This window comes from Eretmochelys imbricata, chromosome 2 (genome assembly GCF_965152235.1).
Source record: "Eretmochelys imbricata isolate rEreImb1 chromosome 2, rEreImb1.hap1, whole genome shotgun sequence".
In the NCBI taxonomy this organism is placed as follows: Eukaryota; Metazoa; Chordata; order Testudines; family Cheloniidae; genus Eretmochelys; species Eretmochelys imbricata.
The window spans coordinates 164,619,096-164,646,869 of NC_135573.1; positions in this window are offsets into that span (position 1 = coordinate 164,619,096).

Consider the following 27,774-nt stretch of genomic DNA (forward strand, 5'->3'; position numbering starts at 1 on the left):
AGCCATCCCATTGACAAACTACTGTCTACACCAGGGGTTAGGCCAGTATAACTACATTACCCAGGGGTGTGGATCTCCCAAACTGCGGAGCGATGTAGTGATACCGACATAAGTATGTAATGTAGACCAAGCCTAAGACTGTAAATTCCCCACGGTCAGGGGAGAAGCATTGCCAAGTGTGAAATACTTCACAAGAGGTATTATCTCCTGCCCATCAGGAAGGGCTATTGCATCCAAATGAGCCATTGTGGAACAAAAACTTTGTTGATTGCTTCATCCACAGCACTGAAGAGGGTATATGCCCAAGCCTTTGTCCCATCACAGCTTGGACACTGGGGGAAAAGAATAAAAATGCCTGTTAAGAAGAACTTAGTATTCCTTTGTTGCTTGACTTCTGAGGGGTGAGGATTTCTAATAGGGCATGGCTACACTTGGAAATGTAGAGCGCTTTGAGTTAAACCCACCTTTGGAGAGCACGGTAGGGAGAGCACTGCAGTCTGTCCACACTGACAGATGCAAGCACACTGGCGTGGCCACATTTGCAGCACTTGCAGCGGCATTGGGAGTGGTGCTTTGTGGGCAGCTATCCCACAGAGCACCTCTTCCCATTCTGGCACTGTGGCTTGTGGGAAGGGGGCGAGGGATGCAGGGCATCCTGGGTTCCGTCCCAACGCCCCGTGATGCATCGGTTCGCATCCCAGCAATCCCTCTGCTTCTCTCCACATTTGGCGCCGTCTTTCAATGTTTTTTATACTGCACACTCTGTCTTCCCTTTCGGTCTGTGGGAATGGAGCCCGAACTGCTGAGAAGCATGCTGATGAGTCTCACCAGCACGTCACATTTGGCAGTCGAGTTATTCCTTATGATCCAAAGTGACAGCGAGGGCTCTGATGATGATATCAATTCGAGTAACGCATATGACGCGAGTTTGCTTGTGGCATTCACGGACGTGCTCACCACTGTGGAATCCCGCTTTTGGGCTTGGGAAACAAGCACTGAGTGGTGGGATCACATTGTCATGCAAGTCTGGGATGATGAGCAGTGACTGCAGAATTTTCGGATGAGAAAAGCCACTTTCTGTGTGAGAAGCTTGCCCCCACCCTGCAGCGCAAGGACATGAGATTGAGAGTTGCCCTGCTGATGGAGAAGTGGGTGGCTATTGCAATCTGGAAGTTGGCAACTCCAGACAGCTACCGATTGGTCACTAACCAGTTTGGAGTGGGAAAGTTGACCATTGGAATCATGTTGATGCAAGTTTGCAGGGCCATTAATCGTATCCTGCTCAGAAGAACCGTGACTCTGGGTAATGTGCATGACATTGTGGCTAGCTTTTCACAAATGGGTTTCCCTAACCGCGGAGGGGTGATAGATGGCACACATATTCCAATTCTGGCACCAGCCCACCTACCCTCTGAGTATGTTAACCGGAAGGGGTATTTCTCTATGGTTCTCCAGATGCTTGTGGATCACCGTGGGCATTTCATTGACATTAACGCAGGCTGGTCCGGAAAGGTGCATGATGCACACATGTTTCGGAACACTGGCCTGTTCAGGAAGCTGCAAGACGGGACTTTTTTCCCAGACCAGAAGATCACCGTAGGGGAAGTCAAAATGCCCATTGTGATCCTTGGAGACCCCACTTACCCTTTAATGCTGTGGCTCATGAAACCCTACACAGGGAGCCTTGACAGCAGCAAGGAGTGGTTCAACAACAGGCTGAGCCAGTGCAGAATGACTGTGGAGCGTGCTTTTGGCCATTTAAAGGGACACCGGCACTCTATGTATGGGAAGCTGGACCTGGCCGATGACAGCATCCCTGCGGCTATATCTGCGTGCTGTACGCTCCATAACATTTGTGAAGGGAAGGGTGAATGATTCATTCAGGGATGAAACTCGGAGGTTCAACACCTGGAGGCTGAATTTGAACAGCCAGAGAGCAGGGATATTAGAGGGGCCCAGCGCGGGGCTGCAAGGATTAGGGATGCCTTGAGGGAGCAATCTGAGGCTGAAAGCCACCAGTAATGTCTGGTACCCTGCAAGGGAGTGAAGTGCAGTAGTTCCAATGTTAGTAGGAATCTGTGTTTGCTACGCTTACTTGCAGTGCCTGTTTCTTTCCTAGGCTAAGGTATCTCTTACTTTATGCAATAATAAAGAATGTTTTCAAACCCAAAAAATCCATTTATTGAAATAAAATTCATTTATTGAAAAGAAACACAACTGCTTGGGAAACAGAAAGGTCAAGGAGGTGGGGTGGGGAACGGTACAATTACAGATTTGCGTATGTCCTGTTATCATACTCATCCTTCCTGTCTGGAGTTCTGTGCAATGAGTGCTGCACTTCAGGATGGCTATACTGCATGGTGATGGGGGTTGAGTGCAGTGGGTAAGGGTCGTAGTTTTCAGGGGTAGGTAGTGAAGCTTCAGGTGTTGGAGGCAGCTGGTGGTGGTAAGAACCCAGATGTTGGGGAAAGTGGGTTGGAGGTGACATGGGGGCACAAGGGAAAGAGTTTTGGGACAGAGCTGGAGGGGAGGGGCGGGCAAGGTAGTGCTCCACCGGCATGGCGACCAGCGTCTGGATAGAGTCCACTTGGTGCTCCATTATGCTTATCAGCTGATCCATGCTTTGCTGCCGGAACACTGCACTTTTGTGCTGGTGCTCCTCATTCTGCTGGCGGATCCTCCTTTCGCTGTCCTGCCACTCCTGCACTTTTTGATTTTCATTACTTGAATGCTGCATTACTTCATGGAACATGTCTTCCTTGCTTCTATGTGGGCTCTTTCTGATTCTTTGGAGTCTTTTGGCCGGTGATAATTGGACGGCTGAGATGTCAAGGTTGCATCTGTAAAGGCAAAATGCAACACTTAACAGAGGCAGCGTTGTTCACACCAGACAGAGCAACGATTCTCCCGTACGTAAGGGCAAGCACAGTCTACACAATAGCATAATTTGCCCATCCCAAAGTGAGCATACATAATCCACGGGAGCTCCAAAATGGTGAGCAGCACAGGGTCAAGCGTGACTGATTGTTTCACGGCTGTACTGTCCTCTGGGTTTCTGTGCCTAGGGGAGAGCCCACATTTTCCACGGTAGTTCATCCTGGAAGATATCTCACTGCTGAGGGTGACCTGGGAAGCAAGGGAGGGTCTTCTACTGCAATGCAGATTCCACCCTGGCCCATACGCTCCTTGCCTGTGTGCAGCAATGGTCCCCTGCCCCTCATGGCACAGTGGCGCGGACAAAGTTAGCCTTACTGGGACAAGGACCACAGTGGCTCTCCTGAGAAACCTGCGCAAGCGCATTGCCCAAGTTCTGGATGACACCTTTGAATAGATCACTGAGGCCGATTACCGTGATGTGCAAGAGCACATCAATGCCTTATTCTGCATGTAGGCATGCATGCAGCCCTAACCCTCCTCACCCCAAGAGCCCGCACCGAATAACTTCCTTCCCAAAATAAAAGCCGCTTACCGGGAATCTCCTCTGGTGTTTGTCCACTGGCTGCCGTGACTGGCTACCTTCCTCCTGGCTTGAGAACAGCTCCTGGCTGCACACATCTAGGGATTCCGGGGTGTCTTCCTCCACCTCAGCACCCTCGCTCCTGCTTTGCTCCTCCTCCTCCTCCTGCCTTGTTGAACTGGGCTCTGAAGTGTCCGTGGTGGTACTCGGAGTGGAGGTGGGGTCACCCCCAAGTATCACATCCAGCTCTTTGTAGAAATGGCAGGTCGCAGGGGCAGCACTTGTCTTGCGGGCTTTGCGGAAGGCATTCCACAGCTCTTTCACTTTAATCCTGCACTGCAGTGTGTCCTGGTCATGGCCCCTTTCCATCATGTCCCTTGATATCTGCCCGAAGGTATCATAAATCCTATGGCGGGAGCGCAGCTGGGACTGAACAGCTTCCTCCCCGCAAACACTGATGAGGTCCAGTACCTCGCCATTGCTCCATACTGGGGATAGCCTGGCGCATGGAGAGATTTGCTGAGAGCATTCCACGCCTGGCTGAGCAAACAGGAAGGGGATTTTCAAAATTCCCAGAGAATTTAAAGGGTGGGTCTGACAGTTGGTCACCTGAGGGCAGGGCAGTAGAGTTCAAAGTGATGACCAGAGTGGCTAGAACAGGCAATGTGGGACACTTCTGGAGGCTGATCAGAGCTCACTAACAGACCAGGGCTTCTACACTGGTGCCGCAATGCTCCAGTGGGGGCACACAAAACATTATTCCACTCGCTGAGGTGGAGTACCAGGAGCGCTCTAGCCACGGAATCAGAGCGCTCTATGTGCCTTGCCAGTGTGGACGGGTAGTGAGCTAGTGTGCCCGGGGGTCCTTTAATGTGCTCTAACTCGCCAATGTATCCAAGCCCTCAGTGTATGCAAGTAGTCCCCAGCTGTTTTGCCTGGGTTGGTCCTAAAGGATATTCAAAGTCTGCTTAGTATAGAAGTTATGATTACCTTTTGAAATCTGACTGTAACTCATTTGTGTGTATAGGCTTACCTGCTTTAACCTTGTAAATAACTCTCATTTCTTTTTCCTAGTTAAAAGGTCCATAGTTAGTTTACTATAGGACTGGCTACAAGATTTGTTTTTGGTGTGAGATCTAAGGTGCAAATTGACCTGGGGTAAGTGACTGGTCCTTTGGGACTGGGAGTAACATGACTATTTTGTGAAGTAAAGTGACCATCTGTCACAGAGTCAAGCTTGCCTGAGTGGCAAGATAGAGCAGAATGCTGAAGGAGACTCTCTGTGACTCTGTTGAAGCTGCATAGTGCCTGGGGAGTTTAAATTTGTTATTCGGTTGGGGAAATCTAACTAAAGAACTCACAACCAGTTTGGGGTTTGTGCACTGTTTCTTAACAGTCTGCCCTGAGGTTGTTATTCTCACTCATGAGCCACTCCACACAGAGTGACACTGCTCATTCCTGTTTTAGGTGGTGGTATTGTATGGACAATGCACTGTTCATCTCCTTTTGGAGATGGAGGAATATGAAGTTCCTTTTAAGTATTTTAGGTCTACAAGAGGACTATTTTTACTCCTAACCATGAGGTATTGTTGGCATGTCTGCTGATCCTAGCAAGGGTTGGCAAAGTTGCTCTTGTCTGGCTCAATTTCTTTCTTTGGAATGGTCCCAGAGGGTGGTATTGGGCAATTGATCATCTATCCTTGGGGGACTCTCATCAGAGTTTTGGCAAGATTCTAGTATATCTCCTCTTCCCTTCAATATTTATGTGAGGTCACCATGATCCTTAATGAAATTATTTTGGCTGTGTTGCCTTCTGTAAGAAGATGTCATCTAACTCCATATATCTAGTTCTTTGGACTGGATAGTTCATTTGACCAGTATGTCCAGCACCTGGTTGAGATGTAGGTGAGATTTAGCTGGCTGAGACTCAATCTAGAAAGGATATGTGGATCTTTGGCTGCTTGAGGGTGTCCAGTTAGTAGCAGTGGACAAATGTGCTTTTTCATATGCACTTGTCAAGAAGGGTGCAACCTTTTCCGTAGATGTTAGCCCTGCCACCATTAACCATGCCTTTATATTTTTTCTGTGTAAAGCAAATGATTCCTTTCTTCCAGGAATAAAATACAAGTAAAAAGATAGCTACATGTACTTTTGCAATGTTTTCCATTTACGTACCATGCCTAACCATGCAGATAGCTACACACAATACATTACATGATAGCCACATGGTCTGTATACATACATATACAGTCATAGCTGCATGAAGTACTTGTCATGGTATATGCTGATAGGCAGACTGTTGGGGATGAATCCTCCTCTAGGATGCTTTTGTACAATTCATGTTTTAAATTATTTAAGTGATTGGGGCTTACTAAAGGGCATCTGAAGGCAGAATAGTACCTTAGGGCTTTGCTGATCACACTGTTATGTAGGCTTCCTCAGCAGCACAAAAAGGGCTTTCTCAGGAACCATTTGTTTAGCCTGTTCTGTGAAATGTCTCTATTGCTAAGACTAACTACAGTTCAGTGTGATGGAAGAATGTGTAATACCATTCTCTGTCCAATCATTTGCCCCTTTTTCATAGATTATGAGGCCAGAAGTGACCATTATGATCATCTAGCTGACTTCCTGTACAACACAGGCCATAGACTGTCCCTAAAATAATTCCTACCTCATATCTTTTAGAAAAAAAACAGCCAGTCTTGATTTTAAAATTCTCAGTGATGGAGCATCCACCACGATCCTTGGTAAATTGTTCCAATAATTAGTTATTCTCACTATTAAAAATGTATGCCTTATTTCCAGTCTGAATTTGTCTAGCTTCAACATCTGACCATTGGATTGTGACCCTTGCCCTGGTGAAATACAAATCATTATATATTTGCTCCTTGAACATGTGTTACATGGGCTAGAGAAGTTTGTTCATTTGTTTGCTTTTAGGTTAACCTCTCACTAAGTTGGAACATTAATGACGTATTAGAACTTTATGCTCAATATGAGAAGTCATTCACATTTTTAGCCTCTTGTCCTTAAGTGCTGCTAGGAGGGGTAGAGGACATTCCTAGTGCTTAGTAGGCAACAAAAGTTGGGGAGTTAATCTTGCAGCAGCTGCCATAACCATAATCATGGCAGATGTCATGGCATATACCTTGACAAATTGGAGGACTGAGCCAAAAGAAATCTGATGAGGTTCAACAAGGATAAGTGGGGAGTCCTGCACTTAGGAACAAAGAATCCCATATACCGCTACAGGCTGGGGACTGACTGGCTAAACAGCAGTTCTGCAGAAAAGGACCTGGGCATTACAGTGGACGAGAAGCTGCATATGATTCAGCAGTGTGCTCTTGTTGCCAAGAAGGCTAACGTCATATTGGGCTGTATTAGTAGGCTCATTGCCAGCAGATCGAGGGAAATGATTATTCCCCTCTATTTGGTACTGGTGAGGCCACACTTGGAGTATTGTGTCCAGTTTTGGTCCCCCCACTACACAAAGGATGTGGACAAATTGGAGGGAGTCCAGTGGAGGGCAACGAAAATTATTAGGGGGCTGGGGCACATGACTTCTGAGGAGAGGCTGAGGGAACTGGGGTTATTTACTCTGCAGAAGAGAAGAGTGAGGGGGAATTTGATAGCAGCCTTCAACTACTTGAAGGGGGTTCCAAAGAGGATGGAGCTAGACTGTTCTCAGTGGTGGCAGATCACAGAATAAGAAGCAATGGTCTCAAGTTGCAGTGGGGGAGGTTGAGGTTGGATATTAGGAACCACTATTTCACCTGAAGTGAAGCACTGGAATGGGTTACCTATGGAGGTGGTGGAATCTCCATCCTTAGAGGTTTTTAAGGTCTGGCTTGACAAAGCTCTGTCTGGGATTGTCAAGGTTCCTCCCCCACTCTGAACTCTAGGGTACAGATGTGGGGACCTGCATGAAAAACCTCCTAAGCTTATCTTTACCAGCTTAGGTCAAAACTTCCCCAAGGTACAAAATATTCCACCCGTTGTCCTTGGACTGGCTGCTACCACCACCAAACTAATACTGGTTACTGGGGAAGAGCTGTTTGGACGCGTCCTTCCCCCCAAAATACTTCCCAAGACCTTGCACCACACTTCCTGGACAAGGTTTGGTAAAAAGCCTCACCAATTTGCCTAGGTGACTACAGACCCAGACCCTTGGATCTTAAGAACAATGAACAATCCTCCCAACACTTGCACCCCCCCTTTCCTGGGAAATGTTGGATAAAAAGCCTCACCAATTTGCATAGGTGACCACAGACCCAAACCCTTGGATCTGAGAACAATGAAAAAGCATTCAGTTTTTTACAAGAAGACTTTTAATAAAAAATAGAAGTAAATAGAAGTAAAGAAATCCCCCCTGTAAAATCAGGATGGTAGATATCTTACAGGGTAATTAGATTCAAAAACAAAGAGAACCCCTCTAGGCAAAACCTTAAGTTACAAAAAAGATACACAGACAGAAATAGTTATTCTATTCAGCACAATTCTTTTCTCAGCCATTTAAAGAAATCATAATCTAACACATACCTAGCTAGATTACTTACTAAAAGTTCTAAGACTCCATTCCTGGTCTATCCCCGGCAAAGACCCAGCATACAGACAGACACAGACCCCTTTGTTTCTCTCCCTCCTCCCAGCTTTTGAAAGTATCTTGTCTCCTCATTGGTCATTTTGGTCAGGTGCCAGCGAGGTTACCTTTAGCTTCTTAACCCTTTACAGGTGAGAGGAGCTTTCCCCTGGCCAGGAGGGATTTCAAAGGGGTTTACCCTTCCCTTTATATTTATGACACGCCCCCCAAATCTCAGCTAGGGTGAAACACTGGCTGGGATTTCTTCCTGGAGCTCTAGGAAAAACAGAGTTAATAAGACACATGCATCTCTAAATATACTACCAAGTACATAAAGACTAACAATATTTTCCACATCTCAAGGACGATTTTAACCAGTTGATTCTGGGAAACTTTCACGGGAGAGTGCATCAGCCACTTTGTTAGAAGCTCCTGAGATGTGTTGGATGTCGAAATCAAAATCTTGGAGAGCTAAACTCCACCGAAGAAGTTTTTTGTTAGTTTCCTTGACGGTGTGAAGCCAATTCAGTGCAGCATGGTCGGTTTGCAGGTGGAAATGCCGTCCCCAAACATATGGGCGTAGCTTTTCCAGAGCGTAGACAATGGCGTAACATTCTTTTTCAGTGACTGACCAGTTGCTTTCCCTCTCAGACAGTTTTTTGCTGAGAAACACTACAGGGTGGAATTCTTGATCAGGTCCTTTCTGCATTAAAACTGCTCCCACACCACGCTCGGATGCATCTGTGGTTACTAGGAACGGTTTGTCAAAGTCTGGGGCCCTTAGTACAGGGTCAGACATGAGTGTCGCTTTAAGCTTGTTAAAGGCCTTCTGACACTTTTCGGTCCACTGAACAGCATTTGGCTGTTTCTTTTTGGTTAGGTCTGTCAGTGGGGCGGCGATTTGGCTGTAGTGCGGTACAAATCGTCTGTAATAACCGGCCAAGCCTAAGAAGGATTGAACCTGTTTCTTTGACTTTGGGACAGGCCACTTTTGGATAGCCTCCACTTTGGCCTGTAGGGGGCTGATAGTTCCTTGACCCACCTGGTGTCCAAGGTAAGTCACTCTGTTTAGGCCTATTTGACACTTCTTAGCCTTAACAGTTAGTCCTGCCTCCCTTATGCGCTCAAGGACTTTTTGTAGATGTTCCAGGTGGTCTGCCCAGGAAATATGGCCACGTCATCAAGGTAGGCGACTGCATATTCTCCTAATCCCGCTAGGAGACCATCTACAAGTCTTTGGAAAGTGGCGGGTGCATTTCGCAGCCTGAAAGGGAGTACATTAAATTCATACAGCCCGAGATGTGTGATGAAGGCTGACCTTTCCTTGGCAGATTCATCTAACGGTACCTGCCAGTACCCCTTGGTTAAGTCCAAGGTAGAGATGAACTGGGCCTGTCCCAGTTTCTCTAATAGTTCATCTGTGCGTGGCATTGGATAGTTGTCTGGGCGAGTTACAGCATTTAGCTTACGGTAGTCCACGCAAAAACGTATTTCCCCATCTGGTTTGGGAACTAGAACCACTGGAGATGCCCATGCACTTTCAGAGGGGCGGATTACACCCATCTGTAACATATCCTGGATCTCCCGTTCTATAGCAGTTTTAGCTTGAGGAGACACCCGATAAGGTTGGACCCTAATTGGGTGAGCATTACCTGTGTCAATGGAGTGGTATGCCCGTTCAGTCAGTCCTGGGGTGGCTGAGAACGTTGGCGCATAGCTAGTGCACAGCTCCTGGATCTGCTGTCGTTGCATACGCCCAAGGGTCATGGAGAGGTTCACCTCTTCCGCACCACCAGCACATTTCCCTTCGTAGTAGACACCTTCAGGCCACTCAGTGTCATCTCCTCCCTGGGCTGTAAACTGACAAACCTTTAATTCTCTGGAATAAAAGGGCTTTAGAGAATTAATATGGTACACCTTAGGCTTTCGGTTGGAGGTGGGGACTGCTATGAGATAATTAACAGCTCCCAGGCGCTCCTGGACCATGAATGGCCCTTCCCACGATGCTTCCATTTTATGGGCCTGGAGCGCCTTTAAGACCATGACCTGGTCTCCTACTTTGAAGGAACGCTCTCTGGCATGTTTATCATACCAGGCTTTTTGCTCTTTTTGAGCATCCTGTAAGTTTTCTCTAGCAATGGCTAAAGAGGTTCGGAGGGTGTTTTGTAGGTTGGTTACAAAGTCCAGAATGTTAGTTCCTGGAGAAGGTGTAAATCCCTCCCATTGCTGCTTCACCAACTGCAATGGCCCCTTAACCTCACGGCCATATACAAGTTCAAATGGGGAAAACCCTAAACTGGGACGTGGTACAGCTCTGTAGGCAAAGAGCAACTGCTGCAATACTAGGTCCCAATCATTGGAGTGCTCATTTACGAATTTACGTATCATGGCCCCCAAAGTTCCATTAAACTTCTCCACCATGCCATTTGTTTGATGGTGGTAAGGAGTGGCAACCAAGTGATTTACCCCATGAGCTTCCCAAAGGTTTTTCATAGTTCCTGCCAGGAAATTAGTCCCTGCATCTGTGAGGATGTCGGAGGGCCAACCTACCCTGGCAAAAATGTCTGCTAGTGCCTGGCACACACTTTTAGCCCTGGTGTTGCTTAGAGCTACTGCTTCCGGCCATCGGGTGGCAAAATCCATGAAAGTCAGTATGTACTGCTTTCCTCTGGGTGTCTTTTTCGGAAAAGGACCCACTCGCTGAAATGGAACTTCAATGATGGGGAGTGGTTGTAGAGGGGCTTTGACCTGGTCTTGGGGTTTTCCCACTCTTTGGCACACCTCACAAGACTGGACATAGGTAGAAACATCCTTGCCCATTCCCTCCCAGTGTAATGACCCCCCCAAACGGTCTTTGGTCCTGTTCACCCCAGCATGGCCACTAGGGTGATCGTGGGCTAAGCTCAAGAGCTTGGCCCGGTATTTAGTTGGAACTACCAACTGTCTCTGAGGATGCCAGTCTTCCAGGTGTCCCCCAGAAAGAGTTTCCTTGTATAAAAGTCCTCTTTCTACAACAAACCTGGATCGATTAGAAGAGCTGAGAGGCGGTGGGTTGCTCCGTGCCGCCGTCCAAGCTCTCTGGAGGCTTTCATCTACTTCCTGTTCGGTCTGGAACTGTTCCCTTGATGCTGGAGACATCAGTCCCTCATTGGATTGTGGACCTAGGCTTGGTCCCTCTGGAAGCGATATAGGGAATGGAGCTGTTTCTGTCGACTGTGAACTGCTCTCCGCTGGTGCACTATGTTGGGATTCAGGCTCCGGCTGAGCCTCTTGTGTAGGGTTATCGACTGCTGCCAGTTCAGGGTCGGTGGGGCCCTCTGGTGTTGAGGTTGCAAGTACTGGATTCAGTGCTGACATGGGGTCTGGTGTTGGTTGTTCGGCTCGTTCCGGTTCTGGGACTGGTTCCGTCTGGGTCTCTGGGACTGGATCCACTACTGCTGTTGCAGACATTGGCCTGGGGTCCGGGTCCATCACCTCTGACCCGGTCCTGATAGAAGTTTCCGGAACAGAGCTAGGCCTCACGGCTTGTTTAGCCTGGCTGCAGGTGACCGTTCCCACCCTCTTGGCCTGCTTCACATGATTGGCCAAGTCTTCCCCCAACAGCATGGGGATGGGATAAACATCATAGACTGCAAAAGTCCACATTCCTGACCAGCCCTTGTACTGGACAGGCAACTTGGCTGTAGGCAAATGGAAAGAGTTGGACTTGAAGGGTTGAATCGTCACTTGGATCTCTGGGTTGATTAAATTGGGGTCCACTAAGGAAGCATGGATAGCTGACACTTGTGCTCCGGTGTCCCTCCACGCAGTGACTTTCTTCCCGCCCACACTCACAGTTTCCCTCCGCTCCAAGGGTATCTGGGCCTGTGGACCTCTGGTGTGATTCCGGTGCAATGAACTGTAATCTGTTGGGGTTCCTGGGGCAGTTGGCCTTTACATGCCCCAGCTCGTTACATTTAAAACATCGTCCAGCTGACGGGTCACTGGGGCGAGGAGGGTTGCTGGAGAACGGGGTGGTGGGACGATAAGGGGTCTGGAGGGTTCTTTGGGAGGTAGGTGGGGCTTTGGGCGGCCCCTGGTAATAGGGTGTGGTCTGGGGTGGTCCCTTCTGGTCTCCGCTCCAACTGCGACCAGTTTTCTTCTTCTCTGCCACCTCCACCCATCTGGCTCCAATCTCTCCTGCCTCGATTACAGTTTTGGGTTTCCCATCTAGGATGTATCTTTCTATTTCCTCAGGAACACCCTCTAAGAATTGTTCCATTTGCATTAGGAAGGGCAAATTTTCTGGAGATTCAACACTTGCTCCTGATATCCAGGCATCCCAATGTTTCACAATGTGGTAGGCATGTCGGGTAAATGACATGTCTGGTTTCCACCTTAGGGCTCTGAACCTCCGACGAGACTGCTCGGGTGTTATCCCCATTCTGACTCTCGCCTTGGATTTAAACAGTTCATACTTGTTCATGTGTTCTTTAGGCATTTCAGCTGCCACCTCAGCTAAGGGTCCACTGAGCTGCGGCCTCAGCTCTACCATGTATTGGTCAGTAGAGATGTTGTACCCAAGGCAGGCCCTTTTGAAGTTTTCTAAGAAGGCCTCAGTATCATCACCTGCCTTGTAGGTGGGGAACTTTCTGGGATGGGAAGTGGTACTTGGAGAAGGATTGCTAGGGTTTGTTGGGATATTCCGCTGAGACTTTATCTTCTCCACCTCCTCCACATGCTTCCTCTCTTTTTCCCTCTCCTCCAGTTCTTTGGCCCTTGCTTCCATTTCTTTGGCCCTTGCTTCCATTTTCAGCCGCATGAGTTCTATCTGTCTTTCATGTTCCCTTTGTTTTTCCGCAGCCTGAAATCTGGCTAATTCCAGCTTTTGTCGAGCCGTGGATTTTGTCATTCTAACCTCTCTGTTTTTAACTAACTTTACACCCAAGGTTTAGAAATAAACAAACAAAACTTGGCTGTAAACTTTTGCTGTGCTGGAATAGAATACCTATTCTCTGATAGTGATTGTCAGCCTACAGAAAAAGACAATTCCCTTGTCTCTGCTCTGGGCCCAAATCAAAGCAAAAAACCTCCAACTACTTGGAAACCTGCTTACCAGCAGCCCAAAGGAAAAAAAAAATCCTTTTCAAACCTGTGCTCCTTGTAAAACAAAAAAATCAAAATCCTAAAAAAAAAAACCCTGCCACTTTTGTCTCCAGGCAAATGGGTAGAACACACACCCCCTATTTACTTTTAGGAAGAAAAGAAAAGAAAAAAAAACCTCTGGGTTGGAAGACTGTGAATTTCCCTACAGGAGTTAAGTACCCTGCCTCCAGGCAAAGAAAACCTGCAATTCACAAAGATAATCCCCTTTTGTCTCTGCTTGGCCAAAAAGCAGAGAAAAACCAAGCTGCTTTCAGTTTCAGCTGCTTTCTGGACTTCCTTTCCAAAGGAAAAAAAAATCCTTTTTAAAATCTGTATTTCTAGTTCAAAAAAATCTCAACTGGATCTCAAAATGATTTCAGGTTAATCCCACCACTATGCCACCATGTCAAGGTTCCTCCCCCACTCTGAACTCTAGGGTACATATGTGGGGACCTGCATGAAAAACCTCCTAAGCTTATCTTTACCAGCTTAGGTCAAAACTTCCCCAAGGTACAAAATATTCCACTCGTTGTCCTTGGACTGGCCGCTACCACCACCAAACTAATACTGGTTACTGGGGAAGAGCTGTTTGGACACGTCCTTCCCCCCAAAATACTTCCCAAGACCTTGCACCCCACTTCCTGGACAAGGTTTGGTAAAAAGCCTCACCAATTTGCCTAGGTGACTACAGACCCAGACCCTTGGATCTTAAGAACAATGAACAATCCTCCCAACACTTGCACCCCCCCTTTCCTGGGAAATGTTGGATAAAAAGCCTCACCAATTTGCATAGGTGACCACAGACCCAAACCCTTGCATCTGAGAACAATGAAAAAGCATTCAGTTTTCTTACAAGAAGACTTTTAATAAAAATAGAAGTAAATAGAAATAAAGAAATTCCCCCCTGTAAAATCAGGATGGTAGATATCAGGGTAATTAGATTCAAAAACATAGAGAACCCCTCTAGGCAAAACCTTAAGTTACAAAAAAGATACACAGACAGAAATAGTTATTCTATTCAGCACAATTCTTTTCTCAGCCATTTAAAGAAATCATAATCTAACATGTACCTAGCTAGATTACTTATTAAAAGTTCTAAGACTCCATTCCTGGTCTATCCCCGACAAAGAAGACTACAGACAGACACAGACCCTTTGTTTCTCTCCCTCCTCCCAGCTTTTGAAAGTATCTTGTCTCCTCATTGGTCATTTTGGTCAGGTGCCAGCAAGGTTACCTTTAGCTTCTTAACCCTTTACAGGTGAGAGGAGCTTTCCCCTGGCCAGGAGGGATTTCAAAGGGGTTTACCCTTCCCTTTATATTTATGACAGGGATGATATAGTTGGTGTTGGTCCAGCTTTGAGTAGGGGTTGGACCAGATGACCTCCTGAGGTCTCTTCCAACCCTAATGTTCTATGATTCTATGTCCTCACAAAGCAGAAAATACCAGGGTGAACAGAGTTGGTTTGATCCCAACATCAGAAAGGACTGAATAAGAATTGGCTTTACTGTTTTGCGATGAGCCTGGAAAAAAAACAATGTGGGGACCCAATCGTCAATTATTCCCAGACACCATTATCACATTACTGTGCGTCAAGCCAGCCTAAGCATTTGGGGCAATGTTATCAGGTGCTGCCTTTGGATATGTCCCAAATTTTGGACTCATTTTATACAAATTTAAGCGTAAAATAATGTGTATGTGTGTCAGTCAGTGCATAGGTATCTTTAGCCTCATGCTCATTCTGCAAAAGTGGAGCCCCGTTGGTTGTTCTTTTCAATCCTAGAGATCAACTTACCATTTCAAAGATATCTTTGCAAGAAAAAATTGAGCTATAAACTTTTTAAAAAAAAGAAGTTGGGTTTCTTCATGGGGCCCTTCTGGCTCTGCTAATAAGGGGCTCATGCAAGTCCATACCAGCATATCACTGCTTTAAATATCTTGGTAACATTTAATTTAAAAATAATACAAGTCTGATACTTAAACTTCATTTTTAAAGAAAAAAATGTTATTCAAGGTTTCCTGGGCTGCAAATTTATCAAAGCTACTGCCAATCTAACGAAGCACTAATTACTTAGGCACCAGTCTCAAAGGATTGGATTGATAGGATTACTCACAAACTCAAAATTAAGCACATGCATAAACCTTTCATGATCAGGGTTTGGGGCTGTAAATTCTTTGGGCCAAGAACTGTCCTTTCGTTATATGCGTGGGCATTGTCTAGCACGATAGGGCTCCAATCCCTGATTGAGGCTACCAGATGCTATTTCAATGCAAATATTAAATCATTAGCATCATCAGAGAAAAAAAAAAAACTTTACAGGCTTCTAAGAGTTATATAGGGGAGCTTACAAAAATCAGAATATATTTTTAAATGAACCTTTCCTTTGAATATTATAGATGGGACTTGTAGAGCTGACTATTATTAAGGTTACCCAACACTTTCCAATATAACATTCTGTCTTCCGTTGTGTATAAATTTTGGGATGAAATTTACCATGCGAGGTATCTGCCTTAGATTGAACTTTTTTTTGGAAATCTTCAGCCAAAATGGTTTAACTGTTTCCAAGAACATGGCTAGGAAACAATACATTGTATTTCCATGTTAAAATGCTTTGAAATGCTCTAGCATCCCTATGCTTTGGAGCAGGGAGTTGAAATTTGGCAGGGAGTTGGCATTTGTGTCTTTTGTCATGTCCCATGAATAGCCACTTAAAACTGATCAAGTTATATGTCTGTAAAATCACATTTTGCACATGCTCAGTGGAGACTTCATTGCGTTTAACAGATAAAATCTCCAGAGTCCATCCTCACTGAGCATACTTGAGCCTCTCACTGCTCCTAGAGCTGACAAGACTGTGCATACCATCATCCTTATAGTTACTGAGTGTGCGCCTGTCTAGATCTACAGGGGCAAAGCTAGACTTTTCCTGTAATGGCGGATCCCAGCTGCTGTGGGGCAGGGTGAGGTAGGTCACTGGCACTAAGAGCAGGAAGCCCGTTTCTCCTGTGCTCTCAATTGCCCCCTTGCTCGCCATCAGGCAGCATGGAAGAGGAAGCTGTCTGAGGAGGGTAGAGGGGAAAAAAGTCTAACCGAGGAGTGGGAAAGTAGATTGAGAAAATTGGTTGGTGAGACTGGGCCTGTAGTGTGCAGGGGAGCGAAACTGTGACTAAGGCTATGTCTAAACTACCACGGTAAGTCGACCTATGCTATGTAACTCCAGCTACATGAATAATGTAGCTGGAGTTGACGTACCTTAGGTTGTGTTACCAAGAGGTCTACGCCGCGGGGGGTCGACGGGCAAAACTCTTCGGTTGACTTAACTTGCTCTTCTCGTCGGGGTAGAGTACTAGGGTTGACTGGAGAGCGATCTGCTGTCAATTTTTCGGGCCCTCATTAGACTCGCTAAATCAACCAGCCAGGGATCAATCTCAGAGCATCGATCCTGGCTGTAGTGGAGATATAGTCTCACAATTGAAAAGGGGAGACTGGGACTACTGGGCAAGGAGACTGGGAGTAAGAAGGCCATGCTGAGACTGGTTGTGCAAAGAGATGAGATTGGGAGCCCTGTGGGGAAAACTGGGAGCCAGTAAGGAAAATGGGAAGGACGGACTGGGGGCCAATTGGCTAGTGGGGGCAGGAAAATAGTGGGATTGATGTGGAGCTGGAGCTACTAGGACTGGCTGGACTGGGATTAGGAATCTTTGGGGGGAATGCTGGTAGGAGGGGAAGAAATATCTGACAAGAAGCTGAGCTATGGGGAGACATGGGACTGCCTGGGCAAAAAGACAAACATGAGGGAGATTCTGAGATTGGATGAGGAGTTTTGGGAGCTGGCACCTAGTAGGAGCAGGGGAGAGACAGATTGGATGAGGACCTGGGAAGTGGGACTGATTAAAAGAAGATTGTGTTTGAGGAGAGGGAGAGATTGGGAGTGGGGATCTGGATGCAAGCAAATGAATCCAGAGGGGAGCCCTAGGACTGGCCAGGTAAAGAGACTGGGATTGGGTTGAGGAGCTCGAGGAGTAGAGTATAGGTCTGGGTAGACAAGGAAAATGGGAGTGGTAAAGAGATGGGACTGGGACAGGTTGGAGGGGATGGACAGAATGAGTTGAACTTGTGAGAAGTGGGGAAGAATCTGAGCCCACTCCCTTCTAGAGCTAGGAACAGAGGTTCCTGAGTCTCACCATTCCTCAGTTGTCAGCAAGTATCCATGAAACCTACTGGAAAAGTGTGTTTCTCATCCCTTTCTAATCTGTTATCATAATCAGTTGCCCTGTTAGTTCAAATGGCAGAGGTCTGTGCCCTCAAGGTACAGATTCCAACCCTGGTGACAATCCATGGAAGTGTCAGTATGGAATTTCTGGCAGGAAGGAATTTCTGTTCTTTTCAGTTGCTTTTATAAAAATCTAGGAAATTACACACAGAGAAATAAAACTGCTGTGACAGGGCACATTCCTTCCCTTAATCAGGCCCTCTCCAGGGAAACTAATTGAATTTACAGTGACCACAGTGCTGATTCATCTGCTGGCTCTCAGCAGCCTGTCACAATTGCATTAAAAGAAGATTGCAAAGTCTATCACTCAGAAGTTAGGAAATGAATATACATTATGATAATCTATAATTTACCTGATCACATACTATTAATTACATGATCACATACTATTTTCCCTAAGACCTCAGCTTCATTTAATGTTCAGGATGGACCTGCTCTGGAGATGGAGCAGGGCTGTGTACTAAAGGAGGCTGTTGTCTATGGCACCCTTGTCTCATTTATTGCAGAAGTTGGAGGGTCTGTAATAAATAAGGCAGGGGACTGCAGGAAGAGAAAGGAGGGTCTCATGGTTAAGGGAGGAGAATGTTGTCTTGGATAATTGGATTCTATCCCTCCCTCTGCCACCGAGTTCCCATATGATGCTAGGCAAGTCACTTAATCCAACCTTTTCAGAGGTAGGCACCAATTGTGTGTTCCTCATTTTCTTGGGTGCACAACGTACGACCCTGGAGTCTGATTTGAAGAAGCATTGAGCACTCACAGCTGCAGCTGAAATCACTGGGAGCTGTGCTTTGGATATATAAAGTGCTATAAAAGGCTACGAACTCTGTAAAAACATGTGAAATTGGGCACCCAAAATTAGTAGATTTTTTTACCTTAATCACACTGGGTAGGTCTACACTGCAATTGAAAAGCTGTGACTGGCCCTGCCAGCTGACTTGGGCTCACAGGGCTTCAGTTCAGGGACTGTTTACTTGCTATGCAGGCAAGATCTGGAACCATCCCACCTCTCAGGGGCCTAGAGACCAGGCTCCATCCTGAGTCCAAGTATCTACACTGCAATGAAACAGCCTGAGCCCTGCGAGCCCAGGTCAGCTGGCACGAGCCAGCCACAGCTTTTTTAATTGCAGTGTAGATATACCCTCTGTCTCAATAACCCATACGTAAAATGGGAATAATAATACTCCCTCACCTCACAGGGATGTTATGAAGATAAATTAATATCCGTGAAGCACACAGATACTACAGTGATGAGTGCATAGAAAAGCCCACAAGGACATTAATAATTCTGTCATCAGAACAGGGTTTGAGTAGTGTGCAGTAGATAAAACACAGAGCCACACATTGAACAACGATAATAAAACAAGAGATTAAACAGTGGCACAAAACCTGACCACTGTGAATCCTGTTCACTGAAGGAAGCAAGTGTCCAGTGAAAAAATAGTATGTGATCCTGTAATTAAAGACTGTGTCATAATGCATAAGAGCAAGGGGGGCAAATTAAGGTTACTTTTGCAGCCTTCATTCTGGTTTTGCCAACTTTTGAGTGCTTGACTTTGCCACCTTAATATTGTTCTTTTAATGTAACTTTGTGTGTAATATGAATAAGATTTGTCCTGTGAATATTTTATGGCTCAATCCAAACTTATCTCCTTTTGTCGCTAGTGTTATATGGGAGGGAAAACATAAGAAAAACCAAAAAGCCTTAAAATGGTACTTTGGGCATCAATCCAAATGCTCCTTCTCTCTTGTTTTCCTCTTTGTCATTGTTAGAGGAAAATTATGTTGATGTGCTGTTTTAAGCACAATATCTACTTCTGGGCTTAAATAAAACGTGATAAAAATCACATCCAGAAAACACACTGTTCTTGTTCTGAACATTACCTTTTGTTTAGTTTACACCTGAAGCCGTTTACACGTTTTGTACACCAGGTGTACACCTATGCAGCCTGCAGAAGCAAGCCTGCCAGCCTGGATCAACGCTACCGAGCTAAGAACAGTTGTGCAGGTGTTGCTGCTTGGGCTGGAGGTTAGGCTCTTACACCTAATGCAGGGGGTGGACTTCAGAGCCTGAGCTCCAGCCTGAGCCACAACACCAAAGTGCTGGGACTGAGAGGCTCACTTCCGGGGCTGCATAGACATACTCTCAGTAGCAGAATCTTGACCCTTATTATAGGTTTATGTTTCAGGAGTAAATAATTTTTGAAGACAAGATTAGGGTTCTTATGTCACTTAAGGGCACTTTTGTAAAGGTATTTAAGCCTTCAAAGATGCACCTAGGTGACTAGTGGGATTTTCAAAAGCACCTATGCCAGTGAGGTGACAAATGCCTGTCGATTTCAATTGGAAAAGAGAATCCATTTTGTGGCCATTTAGTGAAATGGGTCAAAGTTTTTCACCTGTAAAGGCTTCTCCATCAAAAAAAAAAGTGTTTCTTTAAAAATGAAACATAGTGAAAAGGTGTTGACATTATCCACATTTTCCACAAATTTTTCAGGCATATTTTTGCCAAAATGTGCATTAAAATCTGTTATAGAAAATTGTAACTTACCAAAAACCACATTTACCATCCAACACGCAGCCTTTAAATAAAGAAGCATATCAGTAAATATTCTGTTGAGAAATATTGTGGGATTTTTTTTAACAGTAGATGAGTAAATTTCAAACCCTGCTAAATGCAAACAACCTTGACATTTCCTCAGTTTTTTTGTGCAGTTTTCCCATTTGTCAATGAGCTTTGCCATTTTGCTTTTCTGAGAGTTCTGTTCTATACTAGGGAATTGGCTTTTGGTGGGGATTCCAGGGACAAGACACAAAGGAGAGCGTGGCAACAGTCGAGCTGTGTTGTCCATGAGCAGTGAACAGAGGCTAAAGTCTCTGTAGGGATGCTCCCAGACTGAACCTGATCCCCTGAGATCTGTCGGGTTTGGGGAGCAAATACTATACACATCTCCTAAACAGGCTGATCTGTTGTGGGGAGAACTCCACAAAGGAAATTTTAGAGAGTTGACCATCCCACAGTGTGATTTATCTATTTCCAGATGCGTATTGACTCTTTAAAACAGCAGCAGCAAACGAGGCGGGAGGGAGGCTGGCAAAGCTTATAGTCAGAAGCTCTACAGCAAAGCAGAGATACAAAGTAGCTTTTGGGAAAACACCATTTTCCTTATTCTAAGGAAGTTCCATATTAGTCATTTCAATAAACCAACTCTTTCTGTGATTCTTCAGCACTGTCATATGATGGGAGCTCTCTGGCTTTTTGATTGTAAACTAGAATTCATTGGATTCCCACAGGTCCTTACAATTTAGAATAGTGCTGCACTGTGGCATTGCTGGCCCTATGGGAAGAGGAATAAGCTATACTGGAAAAAGGCATCTTACCAGCATAAATGCATCCAGATATGGGGTAGCATAGGTGCCGACTTTGTGATTTCCCCAGGGGTGCTGTACCTTTCTCTGTCTCCCACTACCGCTCCCACTCCCCACTTTCCCCAAGCCCCCACTCCCACCCTGTCTCTTCCCACCCCACTCCACTGCTGCCTCTTCCTGCCTCTGCTCCTCGCCCACCCCTCCAGTTCCTCCTGCATGCTGCTGAACAGCTGATCATAGCAGGCAGGAGGCACTGGGAGGAAGTAGGAGGATCTGATTGGTGGGGCTTGCCAGCGGGCAGGAGGCACAGGGGGAGGGAGTTGCAGCCGATCTGTGGGGCTGCCGATGGGCACTGAGCACCCACTTTTTTTTTTCCCGTGAGTGCTCCAGCCCCAGATCACCCACGGAGTCAGTGCTTATGTGGGGTAGTACCAGTATAGCTATTTCAACAAGAAACAAACAAAAATCGCACCCCTGACCAAAATAGTTATACAGGTATCAATTCTGCGTGTAGACAAGGGCTTCATTTGTTTTTTCAGGGCCTCATCATGCCTGGCCTTCAAGGCACAATTCCAAGGGGAAGCAAGAGGAGAGGTGAGTAAGAAGTGGGGCTGGTACAATCTGCAGGCTCCCCTCACAGAGCTGAGATGCTGGAGGAGGGTTTGTGCTAATACAGGTCTGCACAGCTCCCTAAAGATCCAGATTGTAAAGGATACAGTTGGACCCTAACAATTTATCTGTCTGTGATCGGCCGCGACAGGGTGGTCACAGACAACGGTTGTGAGTATCCAACCAGCAAAGCCTGAGCCTCGCACAGAGCTATTCGTCTGTACAATGTCAATTTCTTTCAGCCATTCCCCAAATGCATTTATGCTGTTTTCCAAAAATCGCAACCCCAGAAAACACCTATATGTGGCGCTAAAAGTTAAATAGGTCTATTTATAACTAACTGTATCCTTAAAACTATAATCTTTTACTAAGCTATTGATGAGAGCAAATCTGGGGACTTCAAAACAGAGTGGAGTGTTTATGTCAACAATGACTGTGGCATTTTCCTTGAGGTAAGCTATTGAAAACACAACAGGCCTAATATAATGTACTTTCAACAAATTCCAGCTTCATGAAAGAATTTTGAAAAAAACATAGGGGAAAGGTTAAGCTATTTACACACCAAATTGTTTGTTCTTTCTGTAAATAAATTTCTTTTCATAGTTATAACTACATATATCTCTTTTGTGACAGTTTTTATAGGGTTTAATGAAACCACTAAAATGGCACTTTTAGTTTATAGAAGAAACTGTTTCCTCAAGACAGAAAAAATTACTCCCAGTGGCTGTCAGCCTCTGGCTTTGGGCAGTATTTTACCTTGTTTGCCTGTCTATGAGACAATAGCTTTAAACTCTAATGGTACATTGCAGTCAGAGCTGTGACTGCAGCCTGGATAGACAAACCTATGCTAGCTTTAATCTAACTAACATAAAAATAGTGGTAAAGACATGGTGGTGCAGGCTTCAGTGTGGGCTATACAAGCCTGCTGGAGCCCTGGTGATATACTTGCATTGCTAACCCACACTAGACTCCATGCTGCCACATTTTCACTGCTATTTTTAGCCATGCTAGCTAGATTAAAGTTAGCCCAGGTATGCCTGTCCGAGCTGCAATCACACCTCCAACTTCACTGTAGACATACCTTCTGCTTCAACATGACTAGAACACTCCATCCTCAAATGACTCTACTAGCTCACCATTCAGTTCAACATCCTGTTTAAAATTGCTCTCCTGACTTCTCTTTAAAAGCTCTTCCTAGTCTCTGCATTGTTTCATAGAACCTGTTGGACCTATCACTTTCTATACCCACACAGCACCTGCTATCACTTTGTCTTAGACTGAGTCTTACTAAAGGAGACATTTCTCTTGAAGCTCCTGTTGTCCAGAGTAGCTTCCCTGTATATTCTTACCTCATTCGCTCTTTGTCTCTTTTCATACTCATCTTAAAGCATATCTTTTCCTCCTTGTCCTGATGTCTCCTTTTTTGGATATTGGTGTTATGATCTAATGTTTTAGGACTAGATTGTGGATCTGCCACAAGGGCATAGCTGCATTACCCCAGGAGTAGTTCAGGGAGAAAACAGTACCTCAGAGAGCCAGGATTTCTTCCAAGTATGGCTCTTGCTATAGAAGATGAAAATTTACTTCTGGTGCATCCAGTAACAAATTACTAACCCTCTCTCTGTGCTAGCTGAGCTGCTCTGGCTGATACGCTGGATGGGAGGAACCGGGGCCCCTCCCTGCTCAGTCATCACCCACCTGTTTGGTTGGGAAGTAGCAGGTGTACAGTGTTAGGAGATAGATATTCAGGCCTGTCAAGGTTCCTCCCCCACTCTGAACTCTAGGGTACAGATGTGGGGACCTGCATGAAAAACCTCCTAAGCTTATCTTTACCAGCTTAGGTCAAAACTTCCCCAAGGTACAAAGTATTCCACCCGTGGTCCTTGGAATGGCCGCTACCACCACCAAACTAATACTGGTTACTGGGGAAGAGCTGTTTGGACGCGTCCTTCCCCCCAAAATACTTCCCAAAACCCTGCACCCCACTTCCTGGACAAGGTTTGGTAAAAAGCCTCACCAATTTGCATAGGTGACCACAGACCCAAACCCTTGGATCTGAGAACAATGAAAAAGCATTCAGTTTTTTACAAGAAGACTTTTAATAGAAAATAGAAGTAAATAGAAATAAAGAAATCCCCCCTGTAAAATCAGGATGGTAGATATCTTACAGGGTAATTAGATTCAAAAACATAGAGAACCCCTCTAGGCAAAACCTTAAGTTACAAAAAAGATACACAGACAGAAATAGTTATTCTATTCAGCACAATTCTTTTCTCAGCCATTTAAAGAAATCATAATCTAACACATACCTAGCTAGATTACTTACTAAAAGTTCTAAGACTCCATTCCTGTTCTGTCCCTGGCAAAAAAAAAGCATACAGACAGACACAGACCCTTTGTTTCTCTCCCTCCTCCCAGCTTTTGAAAGTATCTTGTCTCCTCATTGGTCATTTTGGTCAGGTGCCAGCGAGGTTACCTTTAGCTTCTTAACCCTTTACAGGTGAGAGGAGCTTTCCCCTGGCCAGGAGGAATTTCAAAGGTGTTTACCCTTCCCCTTATATTTATGACACGCCCCCCAAATCTCAGCTAGGGTGAAACACTGGCTGGGATTTCTTCCTGGAGCTCTAGGAAAAACAGAGTTAATAAGACACATGCATCTCTAAATATACTACCAAGTACATAAAGACTAACAATATTTTCCACATCTTAAGGACGATTTTAACCAGTTGATTCTGGGAAACTTTCACGGGAGAGTGCATCAGCCACTTTGTTAGAAGCTCCTGAGATGTGTTGGATGTCGAAATCAAAATCTTGGAGAGCTAAACTCCACCGAAGAAGTTTTTTGTTAGTTTCTTTGACGGTGTGAAGCCACTTCAGTGCAGCATGGTCGGTTTGCAGGTGGAAACGCCGTCCCCAAACATATGGGCGTAGCTTTTCCAGAGCGTAGACAATGGCATAACATTCTTTTTCAGTGACTGACCAGTTGCTTTCCCTCTCAGACAGTTTTTTGCTGAGAAACACTACAGGGTGGAATTCTTGATCAGGTCCTTTCTGCATTAAAACTGCTCCCACACCACGCTCGGATGCATCTGTGGTTACTAGGAACGGTTTGTCAAAGTCTGGGGCCCTTAGTACAGGGTCAGACATGAGTGTCGCTTTAAGCTTGTTAAAGGCCTTCTGACACTTTCCGGTCCACTGAACAGCATTTGGCTGTTTCTTTTTGGTTAGGTCTGTCAGTGGGGCAGCGATTTGGCTGTAGTGCGGTACAAATCGTCTGTAATAACCAGCCAAGCCTAAGAAGGATTGAACCTGTTTCTTTGACTTTGGGACAGGCCACTTTTGGATAGCATCCACTTTGGCCTGTAGGGGGCTGATAGTTCCTTGACCCACCTGGTGTCCAAGGTAAGTCACTCTGTTTAGGCCTATTTGACACTTCTTAGCCTTAACAGTTAGTCCTGCCTCCCTTATGCGCTCAAGGACTTTTTGTAGATGTTCCAGGTGGTCTGCCCAGGAATCCGAAAATATGGCCACATCATCAAGGTAGGCGACTGCATATTCTCCTAATCCCGCTAGGAGACCATCTACAAGTCTTTGGAAAGTGGCGGGTGCATTTCGCAGCCCGAAAGGGAGTACATTAAATTCATACAGCCCGAGATGTGTGATGAAGGCTGACCTTTCCTTGGCAGATTCATCTAGCGGTACCTGCCAGTACCCCTTGGTTAAGTCCAAGGTAGAGATGAACTGGGCCCGTCCCAGTTTCTCTAACAGTTCATCTGTGCGTGGCATTGGATAGTTGTCTGGGCGAGTTACAGCATTTAGCTTACGGTAGTCCACGCAAAAACGTATTTCCCCATCTGGTTTGGGAACTAGAACCACTGGAGATGCCCATGCACTTTCAGAGGGGCGGATTACACCCATCTGTAACATATCCTGGATCTCCCGTTCTATAGCAGTTTTTGCTTGAGGAGACACCCGGTAAGGTTGGACTTTAATTGGGTGAGCATTACCTGTGTCAATGGAGTGGTATGCCCGTTCAGTCAGTCCTGGGGTGGCTGAGAACGTTGGCGCGTAGCTAGTGCACAGCTCCTGGATCTGCTGTCGCTGCATACGCCCAAGGGTCATGGAGAGGTTCACCTCTTCCACACCACCAGCACTTTTCCCTTCGTAGTAGACACCTTCAGGCCACTCAGCGTCGTCTCCTCCCTGGGCTGTAAACTGACAAACCTTTAATTCTCTGGATCGATTAGAAGAGCTGAGAGGCGGTGGGTTGCTCCGTGCCGCCATCCAAGCTCTCTGGAGGCTTTCATCTGCTTCCTGTTCGGTCTGGAACTGTTCCCTTGATGCTGGGGATATCAGTTCCTCATTGGATTGTGGACCTAGGCTTGGTCCCTCTGGAAGCGATATAGGGGATGCATCTGTTTCTGTTGACTGTGAACCGCTCTCCGCTGGTGCACTATGTTGGGATTCAGGCTCCGGCTGAGCCTCTGGTGTAGGGTTATCGGCTGCTGCCAGTTCAGGTTCAGTGGGGCCTTCTGGTGTTGAGGTTGCAAGTACTGGATTCAGTGCTAGCACGGGGTCTGGTGTTGGTTGTTTGGCTGGTTCCGGTTCTGGGACTGGTTCCGTCTGGGTCTCTGGGACTGGATCCACTACTGCTGTTGCAGACATTGGCCTGGGGTCCAGGTCCATCACCTCTGACCGGGTCCTGATAGAAGTTTCCGGAACAGAGCTAGGCCTCACGGCTTGTTTAGCCTGGCTGCGGGTGACCGTTCCCACCCTCTTGGCCTGCTTCACATGATTGGCCAAGTCTTCCCCCAACAGCATGGGGATGGGATAATCATCATAGACTGCAAAAGTCCATGTTCCTGACCAGCCCTTGTACTGGACAGGCAACTTGGCTGTAGGCAAATTGAAAGAGTTGGACTTGAAGGGTTGAATCGTCACTTGGATCTCTGGGTTGATTAAATTGGGGTCCACTAAGGAAGCATGGATAGCTGACACTTGTGCTCCGGTGTCCCTCCACGCGGTGACCTTCTTCCCGCCCACACTCACAGTTTCCCTCCGCTCCAAGGGTATCTGGGAGGTATCTGGGCCTGTGGACCTCTGGTGTGATTCCGGTGCAATGAACTGTAATCTGTTGGGGTTCTTGGGGCAGTTGGCCTTTACATGCCCCAGCTCGTTACATTTAAAACATCGTCCAGCTGACGGGTCACTGGGGCGAGGAGGGTTGCTGGAGAACGGGGTGGCAGGACGATAAGGGGTCTGGAGGGTTCTTTGGGAGGTAGGTGGGGCCTTGGGCGGCCCCCGGTAATAGGGTGTGGTCTGGGGTGGTCCCTTCTGGTCTCCGCTCCAACTGCGACCAGTTTTCTTCTTCTCTGCCACCTCCACCCATCTGGCTCCAATCTCTCCTGCCTCAATTACAGTTTTGGGTTTCCCATCTAGGATGTATCTTTCTATTTCCTCAGGAACACCCTCTAAGAATTGTTCCATTTGCATTAGGAAGGGCAAATTTACTGGAGATTCAACACTTGCTCCTGATATCCAGGCATCCCAATGTTTCACAATGTGGTAGGCATGTCGGGTAAATGACATGTCTGGTTTCCACCTTAGGGCTCTGAACCTCCGACGAGACTGCTCGGGTGTTATCCCCATTCTGACTCTCGCCTTGGATTTAAACAGTTCATACTTGTTCATGTGTTCTTTAGGCATTTCAGCTGCCACCTCAGCTAAGGGTCCACTGAGCTGCGGCCTCAGCTCTACCATGTATTGGTCAGTAGAGATGTTGTACCCAAGGCAGGCCCTTTCGAAGTTTTCTAGGAAGGCCTCAGTATCATCGCCTGCCTTGTAGGTGGGGAACTTTCTGGGATGGGAAGTGGTACTTGGAGAAGGATTACTAGGGTTTGTTGGGATATTCTGCTGAGCCTTTATCTTCTCCATCTCCTCCACATACTTCCTCTCTTTTTCCTTCTCCTCCAGTTCTTTGTCCCTCGCTTCCATAGCTCTCCTGTGAGCAGCCGCTTGGTGTTGTTCTGCCTCCCTTTCTTGTTCCTTCTTCAGCCGCATGAGTTCTATCTGTCTTTCATGTTCCCTTTGTCTTTCCTCAGCCTGAAATTTGGCTAATTCCAGCTGTAGTCGAGCTGAGGATTTGGTCATTCTAACCTCTCTGTTTTTAACTAACTTTACACCCGAGGTTTAGAAATAAACAAACAAAACTTGGCTGTAAAATTTTGCTGTGCTGGAATAGAATACCTATTCTCTGATAGTGATTGTCAGCCTACAGAAAAAGACAATTCCCTTGTCTCTGTTCTGGGCCCAACTTAAAGCAAAAAACCTCCAAACTACTTGGAAACCTGCTTACCCAGCCCAA